This window comes from Bombina bombina, chromosome 3 (genome assembly GCF_027579735.1).
Source record: "Bombina bombina isolate aBomBom1 chromosome 3, aBomBom1.pri, whole genome shotgun sequence".
NCBI classification, from domain to species: domain Eukaryota; kingdom Metazoa; phylum Chordata; class Amphibia; order Anura; family Bombinatoridae; genus Bombina; species Bombina bombina.
The window spans coordinates 364209915-364231465 of NC_069501.1; the positions used below are offsets into that span (position 1 = coordinate 364209915).

General features: G+C 39.1%; 1 non-coding gene across 1 annotated transcript; it reads right to left on the bottom strand.

Moving 5' to 3' along the window:
• Positions 1-2152: 2152 nt before the first annotated feature.
• LOC128655093 (small nucleolar RNA U3) lies at positions 2153-2368 on the bottom strand. Its single transcript, XR_008401653.1, has one exon. It is a non-coding gene; the product is annotated as a small nucleolar RNA U3 (small nucleolar RNA).
• Between the last annotated feature and the right edge of the window lie 19183 nt (positions 2369-21551).

The following is a 21551-nucleotide window of genomic DNA, read 5'->3' on the forward strand; positions in this document are numbered from 1 at the left end:
CCTCTTACCGATAACCAAGATATTACCCCTGGGATGGGACATATTGGATACTCAGCCAAAAAAAATCATAGATCCCTAATGGCTTACCATCTAGGCAATGAACAAAGATGGTTCACTGTCGATGAGCTAAAAGAAAAGGGCTTACCTTTTTACAAGACTGGTTCAAGTTATACCAGTGCCACTCATACATAACTAGTCACCCAGATAGGAAAAACATAATGAGACCACTTAACCAATTTGAAACTTTATGTAGTAAACATATACCAATAAACCACGCTTTATCACATATGTACGCCCTTCTGCAAAATCAATACTTGGGTCAATCCCCTTACTATATGGATAGATGGGAACATGAACTTGGAATAGATATTACCCCGTTAGAAATTAAATGGATATTTTCCAACATTACTAAGACCTCCATCTCCAGTAGAATGCTTGAAATGAATATTAAATTAATGCATAGATGGTATCTCACTCCAGCCAGATGTTACAAATTATTTAGTAAAATTAGTAATCTATGCTGGAGGTGTCATTCCCAGATGGGAACAATGTCGCACATATGGTGGCAATGCCCAGCCATCGCCTCCTTCTGGACAAAAGAAATAAAGGAAACAACATCTCTTTTAGGCCCAAAATGACTGAAGATCCCCATTTGTGGCTATTTAACCTCACTCCTAAAAAACGTACCACTTTCCAAACTAAATTACTACATATTCTAATTAATAGTGCAAAAACACTGAAAGTCAAGAATTGGAAAACGTCTACAACTCCTTCCTTAGCACAATGGATTGACCAATGTCAAAACGTTTTAATCTTAGAGGAATACCACTACATGAAAACTAGACGTAAAGACGTGTACCTAGAAATTACAATTCTATGGGACTCTTACATAATGGACAAATTTAGGAAGCCCTCTATCCCTACACCCCCCTCACTAACAACAGACCCAATGGTTGCATGATGGAATTATGTTTGTACCTATAAACTCCTTTTTTGCAAACTTATGATGCCTATATTTATAGCATCCTTGTACCTATGTCATTTGATGTGACTAAGACGAAAACTATTGTCAACTTTTAATATTTCATTTGTTGGTTTAATGTTTGTTTTATTGACTAATGCTGTATAACTTAAGCTTAAAATCAATAAAAACACTTGTTAAAAAAAAAGTGGAACAGTCATCAAAAGTAAACAACAGCATTGTTTACAGTCTTCAAAATGAAGAGAAAACACTCAAACTCATTATTATCATCATCATCATCATCATCATCATCATCATCATCATCATCACGGAAAGCACATTTGTTCACTTTCAAGCACATTTCTCCAAACCAAACCTAAACATATGATCCCTGAAAGTATAATCCTGGCACGTAAATCTGAAGATTTTCTAGTCCCCAATTATTCTTCCTCTTTAAAAATATTTTGAGGGTATATTTCAATTTTCTCATCTAATAATTTAAAAAAGTTACTCCTTTTAAAACTTGTTCTACAATATTTAAAGTTCTTAAATGTAATACTAACATACCAACTGAGTCGTATAAGAAGCAATACAAATGGTCAAATGCAAATATTCATCAAGATAACAGAAATTATATGATAATTTCAGATTGAACCCTTTAATATTTTTGTTCTGAATTATTTTATTTTAACCTATGATAAATCAAATTATTTAAATGTCACTTATGAAGTAGTCAAGTTTTAAAAAAATTGATTTGTAATTCCAACAAGTTTCTAAAAAGTTACTGCTATATTTTCTATTGACATGGTAGTATCATTTCTCTTGTTTGCCACTTTTCTCCTAAAAAAAATAAAATTCTGGAATGTTTTTATAGAATTTGACAAGAAACTTTAAATTGGCTATATACTTTAGAAAAATATGAAAATGACTTGTAAATATGAGAGAATAATAAATATTGCCTCTAGACATAGCCTGTATCAATTTGTCAATGTTTCAGATGCTCAGTGTTTGGAATATAAATCTCTTTATAAAATGAGAACCAATTTTTTTTATAGGTCCATAGCTGCTCCTCAAGTGATTTTGTAATATTTCCTGATATCCCACAAAAATTAATTTGATGTTTATTAACATACAATTTCTTGAAAATGAATCTCTTAAATAAAGCTTTTCTTTTAAAAAAAGAGTATATTAGCCACCCAGAGTGTGTTTTCTCTCGTCAAGACTTCTATAGAAAAAGTGGAACAGTCATCTATAGTAAACAAAAGCTGCTTTAAAACAGCATCGCTTACAGTCTTCAAACTGAAGAGAAAACACTCAAGCTCATCATCATGGAAAGCAAGTTTGTTCACTTTCAAGCACATTTCTCCAAACAAAACCTATAGAAATGATCCCTGAAAGTATAATCCCGGCACCTAAATGGGAAGATTTTCTAGTCCCCAATTATTCTTCCTCTTTAAACATATTCGCCTAGATTTAGAGTTTGGCGTTAGCCGTCAAAACCAGCGTATAGGGCTTCTAACGCTGGTTTTTACCGCCCGCTGGTATTTTGAGTTCACTTACCGACACTCCAAAATCTCCGAATGCACAAATCTCTACCGACAGATCAGACCCTGGAGTTAACATCTACCGACAAAATAAACATCCACGAATCACAAAACAAATATTACACAAAGTACACTTACACTCACACAAACACTACACTATATTTATTTTTCATATGTAATATTTTTTCATCAAAATAGAAAAGATCAAAGTTGCGAGATCTCGGGTGTTAGAAAAAAACTCAACACAAATCCATTTTGCCATTGACTTACATTGACAGACTGGAAAATACACTCATATAGCTACATCTAACTAATGATATTATCACAAACATACACTCATCGATGCATACAAACAATATACACTACATTACATACACAAAGAATTTTTTTATTAAGAAATAAACACGATTTATCTACTTTTTCACACAAGACCATGACGTCACTTACTTTACGCTCAAAACTAGTCTTGAATTTTATTTACTCACAAATTTTGAGCCTCCATTGATTTCCATGGGGAAGATGTGCTCGTGCACGTGACAGACAGATTTCCCTAATGCACGCAAAAATCGTAGACAAAAAAACTCTAAATACCAGCGCTAGAATTCAGAAAATAACTCATGCTTTTCTGCGTTAGACCCAGCTTTGACAAATAGATCAAGAAATGGCTATTTCCCTATGGTGGACTTATGGAGTTTACTTATGGCAAATTCACAACAACATTAAATTGTTTCATTCATTTACATTACATCAACTACAAATCAACAAACATTTACAACAATTACATCACATTTAAACGGACACAAAAATAATTAAAACATTTCAGGATTCACAAACAGTAGACAATGGGAAACACCTCTCATTTACCTTTATTATTGCATTTCATTTATTCAACTCATAGGCTTGCAGCAACTGCATATCTACATAGGCTTAACACATGATCAGTCATGGATGCACATACATTACTTTTACCATTCACTCATACATGTGCATTCAAATGTTTGGGGAAAATACACATTACATTCTCTCTAGGAATCACGAAACAGAAAATATGAATTTTACTGTACTTTTAACATCATGATTCCATCACAATAAACCATTAGGAATTACATACAATAAGAACATCATTACAACAGATTACAGCTGTCACTTTATGGGAAGGAACAACAATGCTAGACCGCTTTAGAGAAGTCAGAATATGTGGGACACAATCACAATATATACGTATATGTACATAACACGCATCACGCAACCACAAAGCACACATTTATATTTTATTCAGCACACAATAACAATGTAGTCAAATACAACAACACAATGAGGATTTCATAACTACACAGTCAGGTTAATAATATGATGACGTCATTAGAAGATTCAACCATACACATTACAGCTTTACGACTGTACCGCCCCTTTCAGATCTTTAGCACTCAATACAACATATACGTAAACAACAGTTTGGAACATCATTATTATGGCGATTTTAAAGGGATGCGTACTAAATATTGTCAGCTCGCAAATCACTTATATATACAATACTACAGATAACAGACGGAAGTTCTTCAGTATTAGTGTGATTTTAATGGGACGCATAAAATATTGACATCTCGCTAATCACTTATATATACAATACTACAGATGACAGCCGGAAGTTCTTCAGTATTAGTGCGATTTGAAAGGGACGCATACAATATTTACATCTCGCCAATCACTTATATATACAATACTACAGATGACAGCCGGAAGTTCTTCAGTATTAGTGCGATTTGAAAGGGACGCATACAATATTTACATCTCGCCAATCACTTATATATACAATACTACAGATGACAGCCGGAAGTTCTTCAGTATTAGTGCGATTTTAAAGGGACGCGTACAATATTGACATCTCGCTAATCACTTATATATACAATACTACAGATGGCAGCTGTTACTTTATCATTTACAAACAATATTGCAGCAACATTGATCGATCACATTCTATGCACATTATACACAACTATGCACTTTCATTCACGTTAGCGTGGACGTGTGCTTTTTACTATAAGATCGAGTTTAATAAATATTTATTACGCATATGAACAAACATTACAAACATGCACTGTATGTGTGATATTTTACACTTTCACATTGAGATTCATTGGGGGGAAAACAACATTTCAGCAAACACCTAAAAAACCGCCCACTTTGAAAGCATTCGCGCCGCTCACATACAAACAAGTGAATACAATTAGCAATCATTACAAACTCACTACCATTGGACTAATTTAACTATAAATCCCCCAAACAACATGGCCAAAGCGTCCATGGTGATCGACATTGTATCAATTCGCTTGTGTGTTTTTGCATACCTTGTTACTCCTTGAGCTGTGTTTGCTCTGCTGTTTGGCTTCGTGCTGCTAAGCTTGGCAAATATGGATGACGAAGATCTGGTAGACGCTGCTGGTGGTGCTGTTGGCCAAGTAGCGGTTGATAGAATCAGGCAGCCTCGGCGGCTCCGAGTGAGACAAAGGGCTCATCTGGTTCAAGGTCCTCGTGTATACAGGGTAAGACCCACCTTGGAAAACATGAGCGACTTCGAGGTTTATGACAAGTATAGGCTCAATCGCGAACAGCTCATTGGCCTTTACGATGTTCTTAGACCTCATCTGGAGCCACATATAAGAATAAGGACTGCTGTCCCCGGCATCACTAAGATGCTAAGTTGTATATACGTCCTGGCCTCCAGGAGTTTTCAAGCAGGAGAGATGTACATGCATGGCCTGTCTCAAGGTACATTCTCTGGGGTGTTTGATAACTTTCTGGACGCCATGGTACGTATCAGTAAGCACTACATAGGATTCCCACAGAATTATGGTAATTGGAGGCGCCTGAAGCGGGAATTCTTTGCTATTGCTGAATTGCCCAATGTCTTGGGAGCAATTGATTGTACCCACATTGCGCTGCGTGCTCCAGCTGATGACTTGCCCTTCCGAAGTCGCAAACATTTTCATAGCCTCAACGTGCAGTATGTTTGTGACGCAAGGTTTAGGATTATGCAAGTGTGTGCGAATTTTGGGGGGGTTTGTCATGATGCCCGCATTCTATCTCTGTCCTCCCTGTGGCGGCAGTTTGAGGAAAGACAAATGCCCCCTGGGTATCTCTTTGGTGAGTATTTGTGCACAACATGGTTAATTAGTTAGACAATTGCTACTGTACTCTTAAACTGTTAGTGTAATGTGCAGCTATAGGATGCAATTTAACCATGTCATTGTCTCTTTCCGCAAATGTCTAGTTTTAGTGCAAAACAGATATGTAGCATGTCTTACCTTAAATGCTTAGATAGAGAATGCAATTTAACCATGTCATTGTCTATTTTCTCAAATGTCTAGTTTTAGCTCCAAGCAGATATGTAGCATGTCTTACCTTAAATGGGCAGATTGAAAATGCAATTTAACCATTTTTTTAAAATTTTAGCAAAGCTCTGGTTTATGCGAAATACGCATATGTAGCATGTCTTAGCTGAAATGCTCTGATAGCAAATGCAATTTAACCATGTCATTGTCTCTTTCCGCAAATGTCTAGTTTTAGCTCCAAGCAGATATGTAGCATGTTTTAGCTGAAATGGGCAGCTTGAAAATGCAATTTAACCATTTAGTTTGTATTTTAGCAAAGCTCTGGTTTATGCGAAGTACGCATATGTAGCATGTCTTAGCTGAAATGCTCAGATAGCAAATGCAATTTAACCATGTCATTGTCTCTTTCCGCAAATGTCTAGTTTTAGCTCCAAGCAGATATGTAGCATGTTTTAGCTGAAATGGGCAGCTTGAAAATGCAATTTAACCATTTAGGTTGTATTTTAGCAAAGCTCTGGTTTATGCAAAATACGCATATGTAGCATGTCTTAGCTGAAATGCTCAGATAGCAAATGCAATTTAACCATGTCATTGTCTCTTTCCGCAAATGTCTAGTTTTAGCTCCAAGCAGATATGTAGCATGTTTTAGCTGAAATGGGCAGCTTGAAAATGCAATTTAACCATTTAGGTTGTATTTTAGCAAAGCTCTGGTTTATGCGAAATACGCATATGTAGCATGTCTTAGCTGAAATGCTCAGATAGCAAATGCAATTTAACCATGTCATTGTCTCTTTCCGCAAATGTCTAGTTTTAGCTCCAAGCAGATATGTAGCATGTTTTAGCTGAAATGGGCAGCTTGAAAAGGCAATTTAACCATTTAGGTTGTATTTTAGCAAAGCTCTGGTTTATGCGAAATACGCATATGTAGCATGTCTTAGCTGAAATGCTCAGATAGAGAATAAGATTGAACTAGATTTCTTTTTTTAAATTTAAACATGTGTTATTGGATTATCGTGTACACAAATATATTTGTTTAATATACTTAAATTTTTGTGGATTAAATTTTAATTGTGTTCTGTTCATAATTTATAGGTGATTCTGGTTACATGAGCCGGCCTTGGCTCATTACGTCGTTACGTAACCCTACTGATGAAGCTCAGGAGCGCTACAATAGGGCACACAAGAGAACCAGGGCTGTGGTCGAGAGAATGTTTGGGCTCCTTAAAATGAGATTCTGGTGCCTTGACAGGTCGGGAGGAGCCCTCCAGTACAGCCCTCAGAAGGTGGCTAAGATTGTTGTAGCCTGTAGCGTCCTACATAATATTGTACAGCAGGCTGGGATGCTGCAAGCCGTCCAGGCACCCCAAAACCTCCTCAGAGATGAGGAGGACGATCCTATTCTAGAGGGGCCATTCCGGGACGAGGGGCTCAATGTCAGAGCAGACATCATCAACCGCCACTTCAGACGGTAAATAATAGAAGTTAGATTGGAGTATTGTCAATAGATGTGAACTCTAGGGAAATAACAAGTAGAGAATTGTGCAAACATGTTAGGATTGTTCATCAAATGCTAACAATTTTTTTCATTTATTAATATAGGTGATGCTCTGGTCATTGGGTCCTGTAGCGAGTCTTTGCCACCTTGTTTTTAAAAACAACATCACCTGGTAAGTATAAATGTATGGACTGTGGCTGGCAGGAATTTTACACAAAAATACATCATATGGCATACATTTTACAAAACTAGTATTTAGTTTACACATTACTTAAAATTTAAATACTCAGAAAGGGATCCTCTAGCATGACTATCCTCTAGCATGACTATCCTCTAGCATGACTATGGTTCAAAGTTAGATTCAAAGTCACACAGAGGTTCGTTCTGCTCAATATGACTCATCTTCACACTTGATTGATAGAACATAACACAAGATGCTACACACGCTTAGTAAGCTAGTGACAGAAATTGATTCAGAAATGGGGGGTGGGAGAGGGGTACAGAACTGATTCACACACAATATTTTTAATAATACTTTTTCTGCCATTAGGGAGATGACTTCATCTAAAGACTGAAAGTGAAGAATTCGAAGACTGAAAGTGAAGAATTCGAAGACTGAAAGTGAAGAATTCCCAGACTGAAAGTGAAGAATCCAAGATTGAAAGTGAAGAATACCAATGGGATCATGTCTGGCATTGTCTTTCAAATGTACTGACCTTGAAAACCATACAAAGACACGTTCACATGGTAAGTGGCAACTATTTGATGGATTAAGGCTGTGGAGGCATCCTATTGGAGACACTTAGGCCTAGATTTGGAGTTCGGCGTTAGCCGTGAAAACCAGCGTTAGAGGCTCCTAACGCGGGTTTGTTACGCACTCTGGTATTTAGAGTTTATTTACCGCCACTCAAAATACACCTAACGCTTACATTTCTACCGCCACCTCAGACCCAGTAGTAAACATATACCGACAAAAAAAACATCCACGAATCCCAAAAAAAATATTACACAAAGTACACTTACACTCATACAAACACTACACTATATTTATTTTTCATATTTAATATTTTTTCTGCAAAATACAAAGTATTAAAGTTGCGAGATCTCGGGTGTTTGAAAAAAATCCACACAAATCCATTTTCCCATTGACTTACATGGACATACGGGAAAAGACCCTCATATACCTACATCTAACTAATAACATTATCACAAACATACACTCATCGATGCATACAAACAATATACACCACATGACATACACAAAATATTTATTTATTACAAAAAGAACACGATTTAGTTACTTTTTCACACAAGCTCATGACGTCACTCACTTTACGAGGAAAACCAGTCTTAGAAAAAAAAATTAGAAATCTTTAGAGCCTCCATTGACTTCTATTGGGAAGACGTGCTCGTGCACGCGAAACCCTCATATCCCTAACGCACGCAAATAGCGTAGACTGAAAAACTCCAAATACCAGCGCTAGAAAATACATGATTTCATGCGTTAGACCCAGCTATGATAAATAGATTAAGAAATGACTATTTCCCTATGGTGGACTTATGGTTTTTAATTATTGAATATTCACAACACCATAAAATTGTTTCACACTTTTAGATTACATCAACTACAAATCCACATCACTAGTAACACATTATTATTTAAATAAAATTACATTTAAAATTAAAATAAAATTCACTAAACATTTCTGGATTCACAAACAGTACACAATGGGAAACACCTCTCATTTACCTTTATTATTGCATTTCAGTTATTCAACTCATATGCTTGCAGCAACTGCATATTTACATAGGCTTAACACATAATCACTCATGGATGCACATATATTACTTTTAACATTCACTCATACATGTGCATTCAAATGATGGGGGACAAACACATTACATTCTCTACAGGAATCACAAAACACAACATATGGATTTGACTGTACTTTTAACATCATGATTCCATCACAATAAACCATTAGGAATTACCTACAACAAAAACATCATTACACCAGATTACAGATGTCACTTTATGGGAAGGAACAACAATGCCAGACCGCTATATAGAAGTCAGCATATGTGGGACACAATCACAATATATACGTACATGTACATAACACGTATCACCCATGACGCAACCACAAAGCACGCATTTATATTTTATTCAGCACACAATAACAATGTAGCACAATACAACAACACAATGAGGATTTAAGAACTACATAGGCAGGTTAATAATATCATGACGTCATTAGAAGATTCAACCATACACATCACAGATTCACCACTGTACCGCCCCTTTAGGAACTTTAACACTCAATACTACAATACAACATATACGTAAACCACACTTTTGAACAGCATTATTATGGAGATTTCAATGGGACAATTAAGAAATATTGTCAGATCGCAAATCAATTATATATATAATACTACAGATGGCAGCCGGAAGTTATTCAGTATTAGTGCAATTTTTATGGGACGCATACAATATTGTCAGATATAAAATCACTTATATATACAATACTACAGATGGCAGACGGGAAGTTCGGAATTATTATTGCGATTTGAATGGGACGCATACAATATTGACAGCTCGGCAATCACTTATATATACAATACTACAGATGACAGCCGGAAGTTATTCAGTATTAGTGCGATTTGAATGGGACGCATACAATATTGACTGCTCGGCAATCACTTATATATACAATACTACAGATGGCAGACGGGAAGTTCGGAATTATTATTGCGATTTTAAAGGGACGCATACAATATTCACATCTCGGCAATCACTTATATATACAATACTACAGATGGCAGACGGGAAGTTCGGAATTATTATTGCGATTTTAAAGGGACGCATACAATATTCACATCTCGGCAATCACTTATATATACAATACTACAGATGACAGCCGGAAGTTATTCAGTATTAGTGCGATTTGAAAGGGACGCATACAATATTGACTGCTCGGCAATCACTTATATATACAATACTACAGATGGCAGACGGGAAGTTCGGAATTATTATTGCGATTTTAAAGGGACGCATACAATATTCACATCTCGGCAATCACTTATATATACAATACTACAGATGGCAGACGGGAAGTTCGGAATTATTATTGCGATTTTAAAGGGACGCATACAATATTCACATCTCGGCAATCACTTATATATACAATACTACACATGACAGCCGGAAGTTATTCAGTATTAGTGCGATTTGAAAGGGACGCATACAATATTGACAGCTCGGTAATCACTTATATATACAATACTACAGATGACAGACGGGAAGTTCGGAATTATTATTGCGATTTTAAAGGGACGCATACAATATTCACATCTCGGCAATCACTTATATATACAATACTACAGATGACAGCCGGAAGTTCTGAATTATTATTGCGATTTGAAAGGGACGCATACAATATTGACAGCTCGGCAATCACTTATATATACAATACTACAGATGGCAGATGTTACTTTATCGTTTACAAACAATATTGCAGCAACATTGATCGATCACATTCGATGCACATTATACACAACTATGCACTTTCATTCATGTTAGCCTGGACGTGTGCTTGTTACTATAAGATCGCGTTTAATAAATATTGATTACGCATATGATCAAACATTACAAACATGCACTGTATGTGTGATATTTGACACTTTCACATTGAGATTCATTTGGGGAAAACAACATTTCAGCAAACAACCAAAAAACGCCCACTGTGAAAGCATTCGCGCCGCTCACATACAAACAGGTGAATACAATCAGCAATCATTACAAACTCACTACCATTGGACTAATTGTACTATAAATCCCCCAAACAACATGGCCAATGCATCACTTGTGATCCACATCAGATCAAGTGCTTACCTTGTTACGCTGTTTTGAAAGATGGATGACGATGACATGGTAGACGCTGCTGGTGCTGCAATTGGCGAAATAGCTGTTGGTCGAATCAGGCAGCCTCGGCGGCTCAGACCGAGACGAAGGGGTCGTCTGGTTCGAGGTCCTCCTGTCTACAGGGTGAGACCCACCTTGGAAAACATGAGCGACTTTGAGGTTTTTGATAAGTATCGGCTTGATCGCGAACAGCTCATTGGCCTTTACGAGCTTCTTAAACCTCATTTGGAGCCACGTATACAAATAAGGACTGCTGTTCCCGCTATGAGTAAGATGCTAAGCTGTCTATACGTCCTGGCCTCCGGGAGTTTTCAATCCGGAGAACTGTACATGCATGGCCTGGCTCAAGGTACATTCTCTGTGGTGTTTGATAACTTTCTGGACGCCATGGTACGTATCAGTAAGCAATACATAGGATTCCCACAGAATGATGGTGATTGGAGGCGCCTGAAGCGGGAATTCTTTGATATTGCTCAATTGCCCAATGTCTTGGGAGCCATAGATTGTACCCACATTGCGCTGCATGCTCCAATTGATGACTTGCCCTTCAGAAATCGCAAACATTTTCATAGCCTCAACGTGCAGTATGTTTGTGACGCACGGATGAGGATTATGCATGTGTATGCAAATTTTGGAGGGGCTTGTCATGATGCCCGCATCCTCTCTCTGTCGTCCCTGTGGAGACAGTTTGAGGAAAGACAAATGCCCCCTGGTTATCTCGTTGGTGAGTATTTGTGCACAACATGGTTAATTAGTTTGACAATTGCCCCTGTAGTTTGTAAATGTTAGCGTCATGTTCAGCTATAGGATGCAATTTAACCATTTGTTATTTACCGACGCTAATGTCTAGTTTTATTTAAATGCAGATATGTAGCATGTCTTACCTTAAGTGCTCAGATAGAGAATGCAATGTAACCATGTAGTTAGCATTTTACATAATGTTTGTTTTCTGAAAAATACGCATATGTAGCATGTCTTAGCTGAAATGGGAAGATATTAGCTAATGCAATTTAACCCTGTCATTGTCTCTTTCCGCTAATGTCTAGTTTTATTTAAATGCAGATATGTAGCATGTCTTACCTTAAGTGCTCAGATAGAGAATGCAATGTAACCATGTAGTTAGCATTTTACACAAGGTTTGTTTTATGAAAAATACGCATATGTAGCATGTCTTAGCTGAAATGGGAAGATATTATCTCATGCAATTTAACCCTGTCATTGTCTCTTTCCGCTAATGTCTAGTTTTATTTAAATGCAGATATGTAGCATGTCTTACCTTAAGTGCTCAGATAGAGAATGCAATGTAACCATGTAGTTAGCATTTTACACAAGGTTTGTTTTATGAAAAATACGCATATGTAGCATGTCTTAGCTGAAATGGGAAGATACAGAATAATATAGAAAGTTATTTTTTGGATGTTTCTGACAACTTTTTTTTTTTTTTTTTTTTTTTCACAAAATTTTATTGACATATATTTCCAAGAGGATATGACAAAATAAACATCATACATAAATGAGGTGTACATGAGCAATCTTGGCCCAACATGCCGGAAAGTCAAAAGTTATATAGTAGAAGTAAACTTATATGCAAGACAAAATGATCAACAAGATATCAGTCTACAGGCTATGTTGTCATAAGTCCGGTATCGAAATAAATGTCACATCATATCCTCAAGTATTTGCCGGAGCTTCTTCTATTTTTTAAGTTTTAAATTCAGAAGTAACCTTATTAACTATATACATGAGAAGACAAAGTTTTTGTTCCAGAAGGGTCTGGAAGAAGATCACAATGAAGAGAGAGAACAGAAAGTTGCTAGAGAGAGAGGAGAGAAGAGGAGAGGAAAAAAAAAAAATTAAAAAGGGGGGGGGGGGAGAGGGAAACTCTAAAGGGAGAAGGAGGCGCAAGGTGAGGTAAGGGGGGGTAGAAGTGGCTGTAACTACTAGTAGAGGGCAGGCTGAGAGTAGGCTCGTTATATTGTGCCTTTCCAGTATCCAACAATCAGCTCGTGTAAGTCTAGTCTATGGATTTTTAGGTAGTGGTATCTTTCTAACAGTAAAAGATCCCAGACTTGCTCTTTCCATTCCTGAACAGAGGGGACTATTTGGGTTTTCCAGTATTTTGGAATGAGTTTTTTGGCCGCTGTCAGCATTAACAGCAGGAGTGCTAATTTGCCTTGACCCACAAGTCTGGGCAGAGAGCAGAACAGCAGTATTTCTGGGACCAAGGGGATCGGCGTGCCCAAGATTTCTTTCATGGCGTGGAATACTGCTGTCCAGAAATTCAGTAAATGCGGGCATCCCCACCAGATGTGTAGAAGGGTGCCCTCTCCCCCACAACCCCTCCAGCAGGTGTTTGTCAGTTTGGGGTACATTTTACAAAGCCGTGCTGGTGTAAGGTACCAGCGGCTAATTAACTTTAATTGGATTTCCTGCATTTTTGCGGAGACCGAAGAGTGTTTGATTAACTTGAATGATTTCAACCATGCCTCTGCATCGATTTCTCGGTCTAATTCTCTCTGCCACGTGATCGTATAATAAGGTAGGGAAGTGTTGGGGCCCCTAGCCGTTATTTTGTAGAGCTTAGAGATCAGATGTTCAGGGTGATTAGGTTGTATACACAGGTTTTCAAAGTATGTAAGTTCTCGGCCCAAATCTTGTCTGTGTTTATGGTGAGAAATGAAGTGCAGCAGTTGGTTGTAATGGAGCCATGAGGAGAAGATCTCCCCATGGGATTCCGCTAAGGTTGTCTGGGATTTCAGTCTGCCTCCGTCTGAGACAAAGTGGATAGAGCCCGCTCTAAGAGGGTAAGGGAGAGGAATTCTATTTCTGAGCGTATGGTAGGGAATATCCACATTCTCCAGGAGCGGTGAGAGTGGGGCGAATCTAGAGGATATATGCGTACTGGTGGCCAGAAGCTTGTCCCATTCAGATAATATGTTTGCTGTGATGAGATAATGTTGTATGTTTCTAGGTCTCTGTGATTGTGGTGTCCAGGCGAGTGTTGATATATTTCTCCGTTTAAAAATGTCCCTGTCAAGTCGGATCCACATCTTATTGTCAGTGTTGTGTGCCCACTCCACCACATGTCTAAGTGCAATTGCGTGTTTGTAAGCCTTAAGATTAGGAATCCCCAGCCCCCCACTGTCTCTTGGTAAAAATTGCGTTTTCTTTGGGACTCTCGGCTTTGTGCCTGCCCATATAAATTGTTCTAACACCCTTTGTAATTGGGTAAAGTAGTTATCATGGAGAGGTATAGGGAGGGCTTGCATCAGGTAAAGGATCCGAGGGAGAACATTCATTTTCACCACTCCAATCCTACCTAGCCAAGAGATGGGTTTATTGCGCCAAGAGGATAAGTCTCGCGCAATGTCAATTTTTAAATGGCTATAGTTGTATTTGATTAGATCTTGAGTAAGTGTAGTCAAATGTATCCCAAGGTATTTTAGTTTGTGTCGGGCCAGAGGAACTCCGTAGGTATCTCTAATTTGGTGTAGTATTTGTGAGGGGGTGTTGATGTTTAGGATTTCAGACTTTGAAATATTCAATTTAAAATTAGAGACCTTACCATATGCATCTAACTCAGACAGCAGCTCTGGGATTGATTTTTCAGCTTCTGTTAAAGAAAAGAGGATATCGTCGGCGTAAAGCGCCTGTTTATGTTCAAGTTGGCCTATCCTGAGTCCTTTGATGTTATTGTTATTTCTGACCTTTTGTGCCAAGACTTCGATAGAAATAGCAAAAAGAAGAGGGGACAGCGGGCAGCCTTGTCTGGTACCGTTATTGATGGAAAAGGACTCTGATAAGGTGTTATTCACCCTAATCTTGGCATTAGGACTAGAGTATAAGGCAAAGATCATATTCAGGAAGGACTCCGGAATTCCCATCTCACTCATAGACCTCCGCAGAAAAGGCCAGCGAACACGGTCAAAGGCCTTCTCCGCGTCGGTCGAGAAGAGGACTAAGGGCTTGCCTGACGCTTTGGCATAGTTTATTAATTGAATAGTTTTGATAACATTGTCACGTGCTTCTCGGCCGGGTATAAATCCGGCTTGGTCGCAGGATATCAGGCTGGGGAGATATTTATTTAATCTATTGGCAAGGACTTTAGCAAGGATTTTCATGTCTGTGTTTATCAAAGAGATGGGCCTAAAGTTTGCAGGGGAAGTAGGGGGTTTACCTTGTTTAGGGATTACAGTTATGTGTGCCTCAAGGAGGCCTCTAGATAATGTGGGGTCATTTCGCAGGTCATTAAATAATGTGAGGAGGTGAGGGGCTAATACTTCCGAGAATTTCTTATAGTACCCCATCGAAAAGCCATCCGGCCCGGGACTCCTTCCTGCTGGGGAATCCTTGATAGCATGACGAATTTCTTCTAGTGTAATGGGCAAGGTAAGATGGTCTCTGCCTGCCTCATCTAGTGTAGGTAAACCTAGGTCCTGAAAATAAGTGTCAAGGTATTCCTCAAATGCTATAGGGGGTTTATCTGCTGGTTGAGGGATATCAATATTTGGGATATTATATAACGAGTTATAATATTGTCTGAAAGTGGATGCGATCTGCTTATTGCATTTAATTGTAGAACCTTCTGGGGATTGTAATGTATGAATGTAGGAGGCCAACTGTCTCCTTCGTAAACACCTGGCCAGGAGTTTACCTGGTTTGTCGCCGCCTTCATAAAAGTGTTGTCTCAGACAGAGGGCGTGGCGCTGGTATATAGTTGTCAGGTGAGATTTGAGGTCTGATCTGACCTGAGGGAGGTCACGCCTAAGATTGTCGTTAGTTATGTCCTGTTTGTGTGCCTTTTCTAATGTGCTGATTCTATCTAGGAGTTGTGAGTGTTTTTCTCTGGACTGTCTGAGGATCTTAGCTTTGTGTTTGATAAATATACCCCGCATTACAGTTTTATGTGCTTCCCATTCGCATTGAAGAGATGTGGTGGAGTTACTGTTTAATAAGAAGTATTCTGTGATATCTCTTTCAAGTTCTGCGAGTGTGGTGGGGTTGTCAAGAAGGGATTCGTCCAACCTCCATATCTTAGTGGTGATTGGGAGGTCAGGCCATAAAATGGAGCAGGAAACTGGGGCATGGTCAGTCCAGGTAATATGTCCAATCTCGCACTGGTCAACCAAAGCGAGACCATTGGCGTCAGTCAGTATATGATCAATCCTAGTATAGCAGTCATGTGGTGTCGAGTAAAAAGTGTAATCTTTAGTCTGAGGGTGTAGGGTTCTCCATACGTCGTGTAGGGCAAGTTTAGTAAATGTATTTCTAATCGATTTAAGGGTAGTCTTAGGGATAGATGAGGTCCCCTTTGAGGAGTCCAGGGTAGGATCAAATGCTATGTTAAAATCGCCAGCGAGAAAAAGTGTACCCTTAGCCTGGTCTAATATAAAATTTGAGATTTTCTTAAAGAAGGCGTTTTGCGCTTGGTTTGGAGCATAAATATTCAGTAGTGACAGTTGCTGCCCAAAGAGCTGCCCCGTCAGGAAGATATATCGTCCATCAGGGTCTCTGTCAATTTGAGATATTTGGAGGGGAAGGGACCTGTGAATCATGATTCCAACCCCGCCTTTCTTTTGGGGTCCTGAGGCGAAGTAAGCCATGGGGAAATGGGGAGTATTCCATTTAGGTTCTCTATTCTTTTGGAAATGCGTTTCCTGAATCATGATAATTTGGCTCCCCAGTTTAATGAGTTCCTTATATGTAATTGACCTCTTACCCGGGTTGTTAAGCCCTTTTACATTTATTGTTGACAATCTCAGAGAATGGTCTTGAAATCTGCTAGCTTTGCCTGCCATTTTCTGTGGGGATAGGGTATCGATGCAAGGGAGAGAGAAAAAAAACAAAAAAAAAAAACAAAGGGCAGAAGAGGTACCCCACAAGTCAGAGAAAGCAAGAAGAGAAAGAAGTTAGGGGAAGAGAAAAAGAAGGAATTTGTAGATTAGAGAAGTATGTTCAGAAGATGAATCGAGAGGGAAAGTGAAGAAAGACAATAATGAAAACCTTATAAGTAGAGTAAGGATGAGTACTAGAGAAAGAACTACTGAGGGGAAGTATCTCCTTCTCCGGCTATAAAAGGTGCAAATTTACTGATATTTAGATCTAACTAACGTGCAAATAGGGTAGTGGGAGGGAGGATGGGGGGGAGGGGACTATATATTTCAATGTTTGGGGTATGGGGAAATCATGTTAAAGATAAGAGAGGTAATGCTTTAGTGTGGGAATATTTCTCGCCGTATTCAAAACTTTTGTTCCTAGGAGGGTTTTGTGGGATCTGGTAATATGTGAAGCCAAAAGGTCTAAGTACATCACCCATAGTGGGAGGTGCTTTCTATATTGGTGTTGCTAAAGAGATTGGGTAGCTTCTAAAGTTTTAATTTCAGATAGTAGAGTGAAGCATAGTGGGTAATGAGGTATCAACCACCCTTGTTCAACCTGTTGTACATTTTTACACTGGAACATACACAATAAAAAAACAAGAAATTGTTCTGTAGTTTGAACCTAGGAAAGAAAACCAATTAGAACAGCAGGCCAAGTGAACAAGCCTGAACATTAACACTGTTATACTTAAACGTTCTAAAACATTGGCAAACAGTTCTCATGTGGCCTAATGAACCAACAAATATAAACATTTTCAAAAGGATACAGCCCCCATAGAGGAGGGGGTCAAAAAGTCCCTTATTTCTGTAGGGTTATCCCCCTGTCTGGGGGTTTAATATAGCATTGTCGCTCCTGTCTGATTAAATCCAGGGGTCAGGTTTCATATAGGAGAAGACATAAGTCCGCTTTAGTGAAGATCGACACTTGCAGTGGTAGGCCTCAGAGCCGATGAGGATCTTGAGGAGGGATGAGTGGCGCCCGTGGTTGTTGGCTCGGAGTATGGTATAGAAAGTTCATTGTAGAAAGATTGGATGTCGTCTCCGGGTCTATAGGTCAACGTTTTGTTGTTATTCGAAACTATCAAGGATACTGGAAACCCCCATCTGTACTGTATTTTGCGATCTCTCAGGGTCGCTGTAATAGGTGCGAGTTCTCGTCGTTTCTGGAGGGTTGCTTGAGATAGGTCAGAAAACAAAGAGATCTCCTCACCAGCATGAAAGATAGGGTGCTTTGATCTTGCGCACCGGAGGAGCTCTTCTTTATCTTTATACCTTGAAAATTTAACTATAATATCCCTGGGTGGGGCTTTGGGAGGAGGTTTGGGTCTTACCGCCCTGTGTGCTCTTTCAATAGGCATATTCTCTGCGGTTGGGTTATCTCTTATAATTTTGAAGAGAGCTTGTAGATATCCCTCTACAGCGGGAGGAAAGACAGTCTCTGAGACACCCCTGATTCGCAGATTATTGCGACGACACCTATTTTCAAGGTCTTCCAGTTTGTCGGCCATAGCATTAATCCTGCGATCTTGATCTGAGATGTGAAGTAAAGTCTGTTGATGTGTACTGTCTATGGACTCTTGTTTCTCTTCTAGAGTAGTCACTCTCTGGTCGAGCGCTCCCATATCTTTACGCAAGTCGCCAAAAAGATTTCTCATTTCCTGCAGAATTTCTTTTACATCTTCCTTAGATGAAAGATGAAGTAAGTCAGTTTTAGTGACATACATATTGGAAGGTGTTTCCGTAGAAAGGGGGTTGCCCGATGTAGGTGTTGCAGAGGTGATATCATTCTCTGAGCAGATCGGTGCTGGGGTCCCTGAGGGTTTAAGGTAATGGTTGAGGGTCTTAGTGGAATTCATTTTTTCAGGTTTGGCCTGCCTTTTACCAGGCATTACATAAATGGCCAATGAAGTAGTTGCAAATGCTTAAAATAAAGTGGACTGCAACAAAAAATAATAATAAGGCTGCCAGATGTCAAGTGGCCCTGTCTGCTGCAGAGATCTGCACCTGAGTCACAAAGAGGTGATACAGTGAAAGGACAATTAAAATGAAAGAAGGAGAAAACAATCCGTTTTTAATCCTTTTAGTAAAAGACTGTGTAGGGCATTAGTCTATTACCAATTAAATTTGTACCCGAGATTATGCTTGTGAGTCCCTGTGGATAAATGTCTCTGTCAGCCCTGCACTCCTATGTGTATCTTATTTTGCCCTCCGTGTGCTGAGTCCGGAGGAGGGTATTTTCCAGGCGTGTGCGTTAACCGGTACTCACTATGAAATGAGATCCTGAGGCCACCGCTGCAGAAGTGCTACAGGCAGACTGTCCCAGGCCTCCGTAGCAGGCCACGTGGTGAGAAAATGTCGGGCAGCGGGGCGGCAGTGTGAGCGATAGCGGGTAAGTCCGGTGCGCACCTCTATCTGCAAAAGACCAATGTCGGATGCCGGCTAGTCTTTGAATCCGGTGAAGGGGAGGCAATTGCTGTGGGAGGCCAGTGATGAGGTTTCCTCAGTGTGATTGTAAGCAACGCTTTTGCGAGTTGCAGGGTAGAGGGAGGTAGGTTACAGGATCAGCGCCTCTATGATATTATGCTGGGTTTTGAAGAGGGTCTCCCATGATGTTCCCTATGGGGATTAGACGGGATTTAAGGGGAATTGCACGATGTTAGAGAGTTTAAAGCCGGAGTTGGAGATGAGAGCTTTTTCAAAAGGCAGCCATCATCCTGCGTGGCTAGCTCCGCCCCCCGTTTCTGACAACTTTTAATATGGATTATCGTGTACAAAAAAATATTTATAAAACAATATACTAGTTTAAGGATTCTGTTTGAATTATGTTCTGTTCAAAATTTATAGGTGATTCTGGGTACATGAGCCGGCCTTGGCTCATTACCCCCTTGTGTAGCCCGACTGATGTGTCTGAGGAGTGCTACAATAGGGCTCATAAGAGAACCAGGGCGGTGGTTGAAAGGATGTTCGGGCTCCTGAAGATGAGATTCAGGTGCCTGGACCGTTCTGGAGGAGCACTCCAGTACAACCCAAAGAAGGTGGCTAAGATCGTTGTAGCCTGTAGCGTCCTGCATAATATTGCACAGCGGGCTGGGATGCTGCAGGCCGTCCCGGTGGACAGAGACCTCCTCAGAGATGAGGAGGATGATCCTGTTCTAGAGGGGGAATTCCAGGACGAGGGACTTGATGTCAGAGCAGACGTCATCAACCGCCACTTTAGACGGTAAAGAATAGAAGTTACACTGGAGTATTTTCAATAGATGTGAACTCTAGGGAAATGACAAGTAGAGAATTGTGCAAACATGTTAGGATTGATAAAATGTTAGAATAATTGTTTAATTTATTCATATAGGTGATGCTCTGGGCATTGGGTCCTATAGCGAGTCTTTGCCACCTGGTTTTTAAAGAGGACATCAGATGGTAAGTAGAAATGTATGGACTGTTGCTGGCATGAATTGTACACAAATACATCATATGGCATACATTTTCAAAAATATAATTTTGTTTACACATTACTTAAAATGTACATAATCAGAAAGGGATACTCTAGAATGACTATGGTTCAATGTCACACAGAGGTTTGTTCTGCTCAATATGACTCATCTTCACACTTGATAGAAAATAACACAGGTTCATACACAGGCTTAGTAAGCTAGTGACATAAATTTATTATGAAATAGGGGGTGGGAGAGGGGTACAGAACTGATTCACACACTTGTATGAATTCTTTTGAAAATATTTCTTACATTAGGGAGATGACTTAATCTAAAGACTGAAAGGGAACAATTTGAAGCCTGACAGTGAAGATTGCCCAGACTGACAGTGGGGAAAAAGCCAAGATTGAAATTGAAGTATACCAATGGGATCATGTCTGGCATTATCTTTCAATTCTGCTGACCTTGAAAACCATACAAAGACATGTTCACATGGTAAGTGCAAACTATTTGATAGAATAAGGCTGTGGAGACATCCTATTGGAGACACTTAGATGATTTTCTATTTCGTAAATGGTATTTCCCAGTCCTCTATTTAATGAACTGATGAATAAGACACCTATTGAAGATCAACTGTTTACCCCTGAATTGACTTTCAAAGACCATGCATTGTCCAGGTTGGTGTACCAATGCATGCTAGTGAAGACTGTTGAATATTAGTAGCTTACATACTTACATACATAGTAGCTTAGTTCTTAATTAGATATTTAGGGATCACAATCAGACACTTAGATGATTGTACTTTTTTAGATGGTATTTCCCAGTCCTCTATTTAATGAACTGATGAATAAGACACCTATTGAAGATCAACTGTTTACCCCTGAATTGACTTTCAAAGACCATGCATTATCCAGGTTGGTGCATGCTAGTTAAGAATCACATGAAGAATGTTGATTATTGTTAGCTTACATACATTAGTCATAC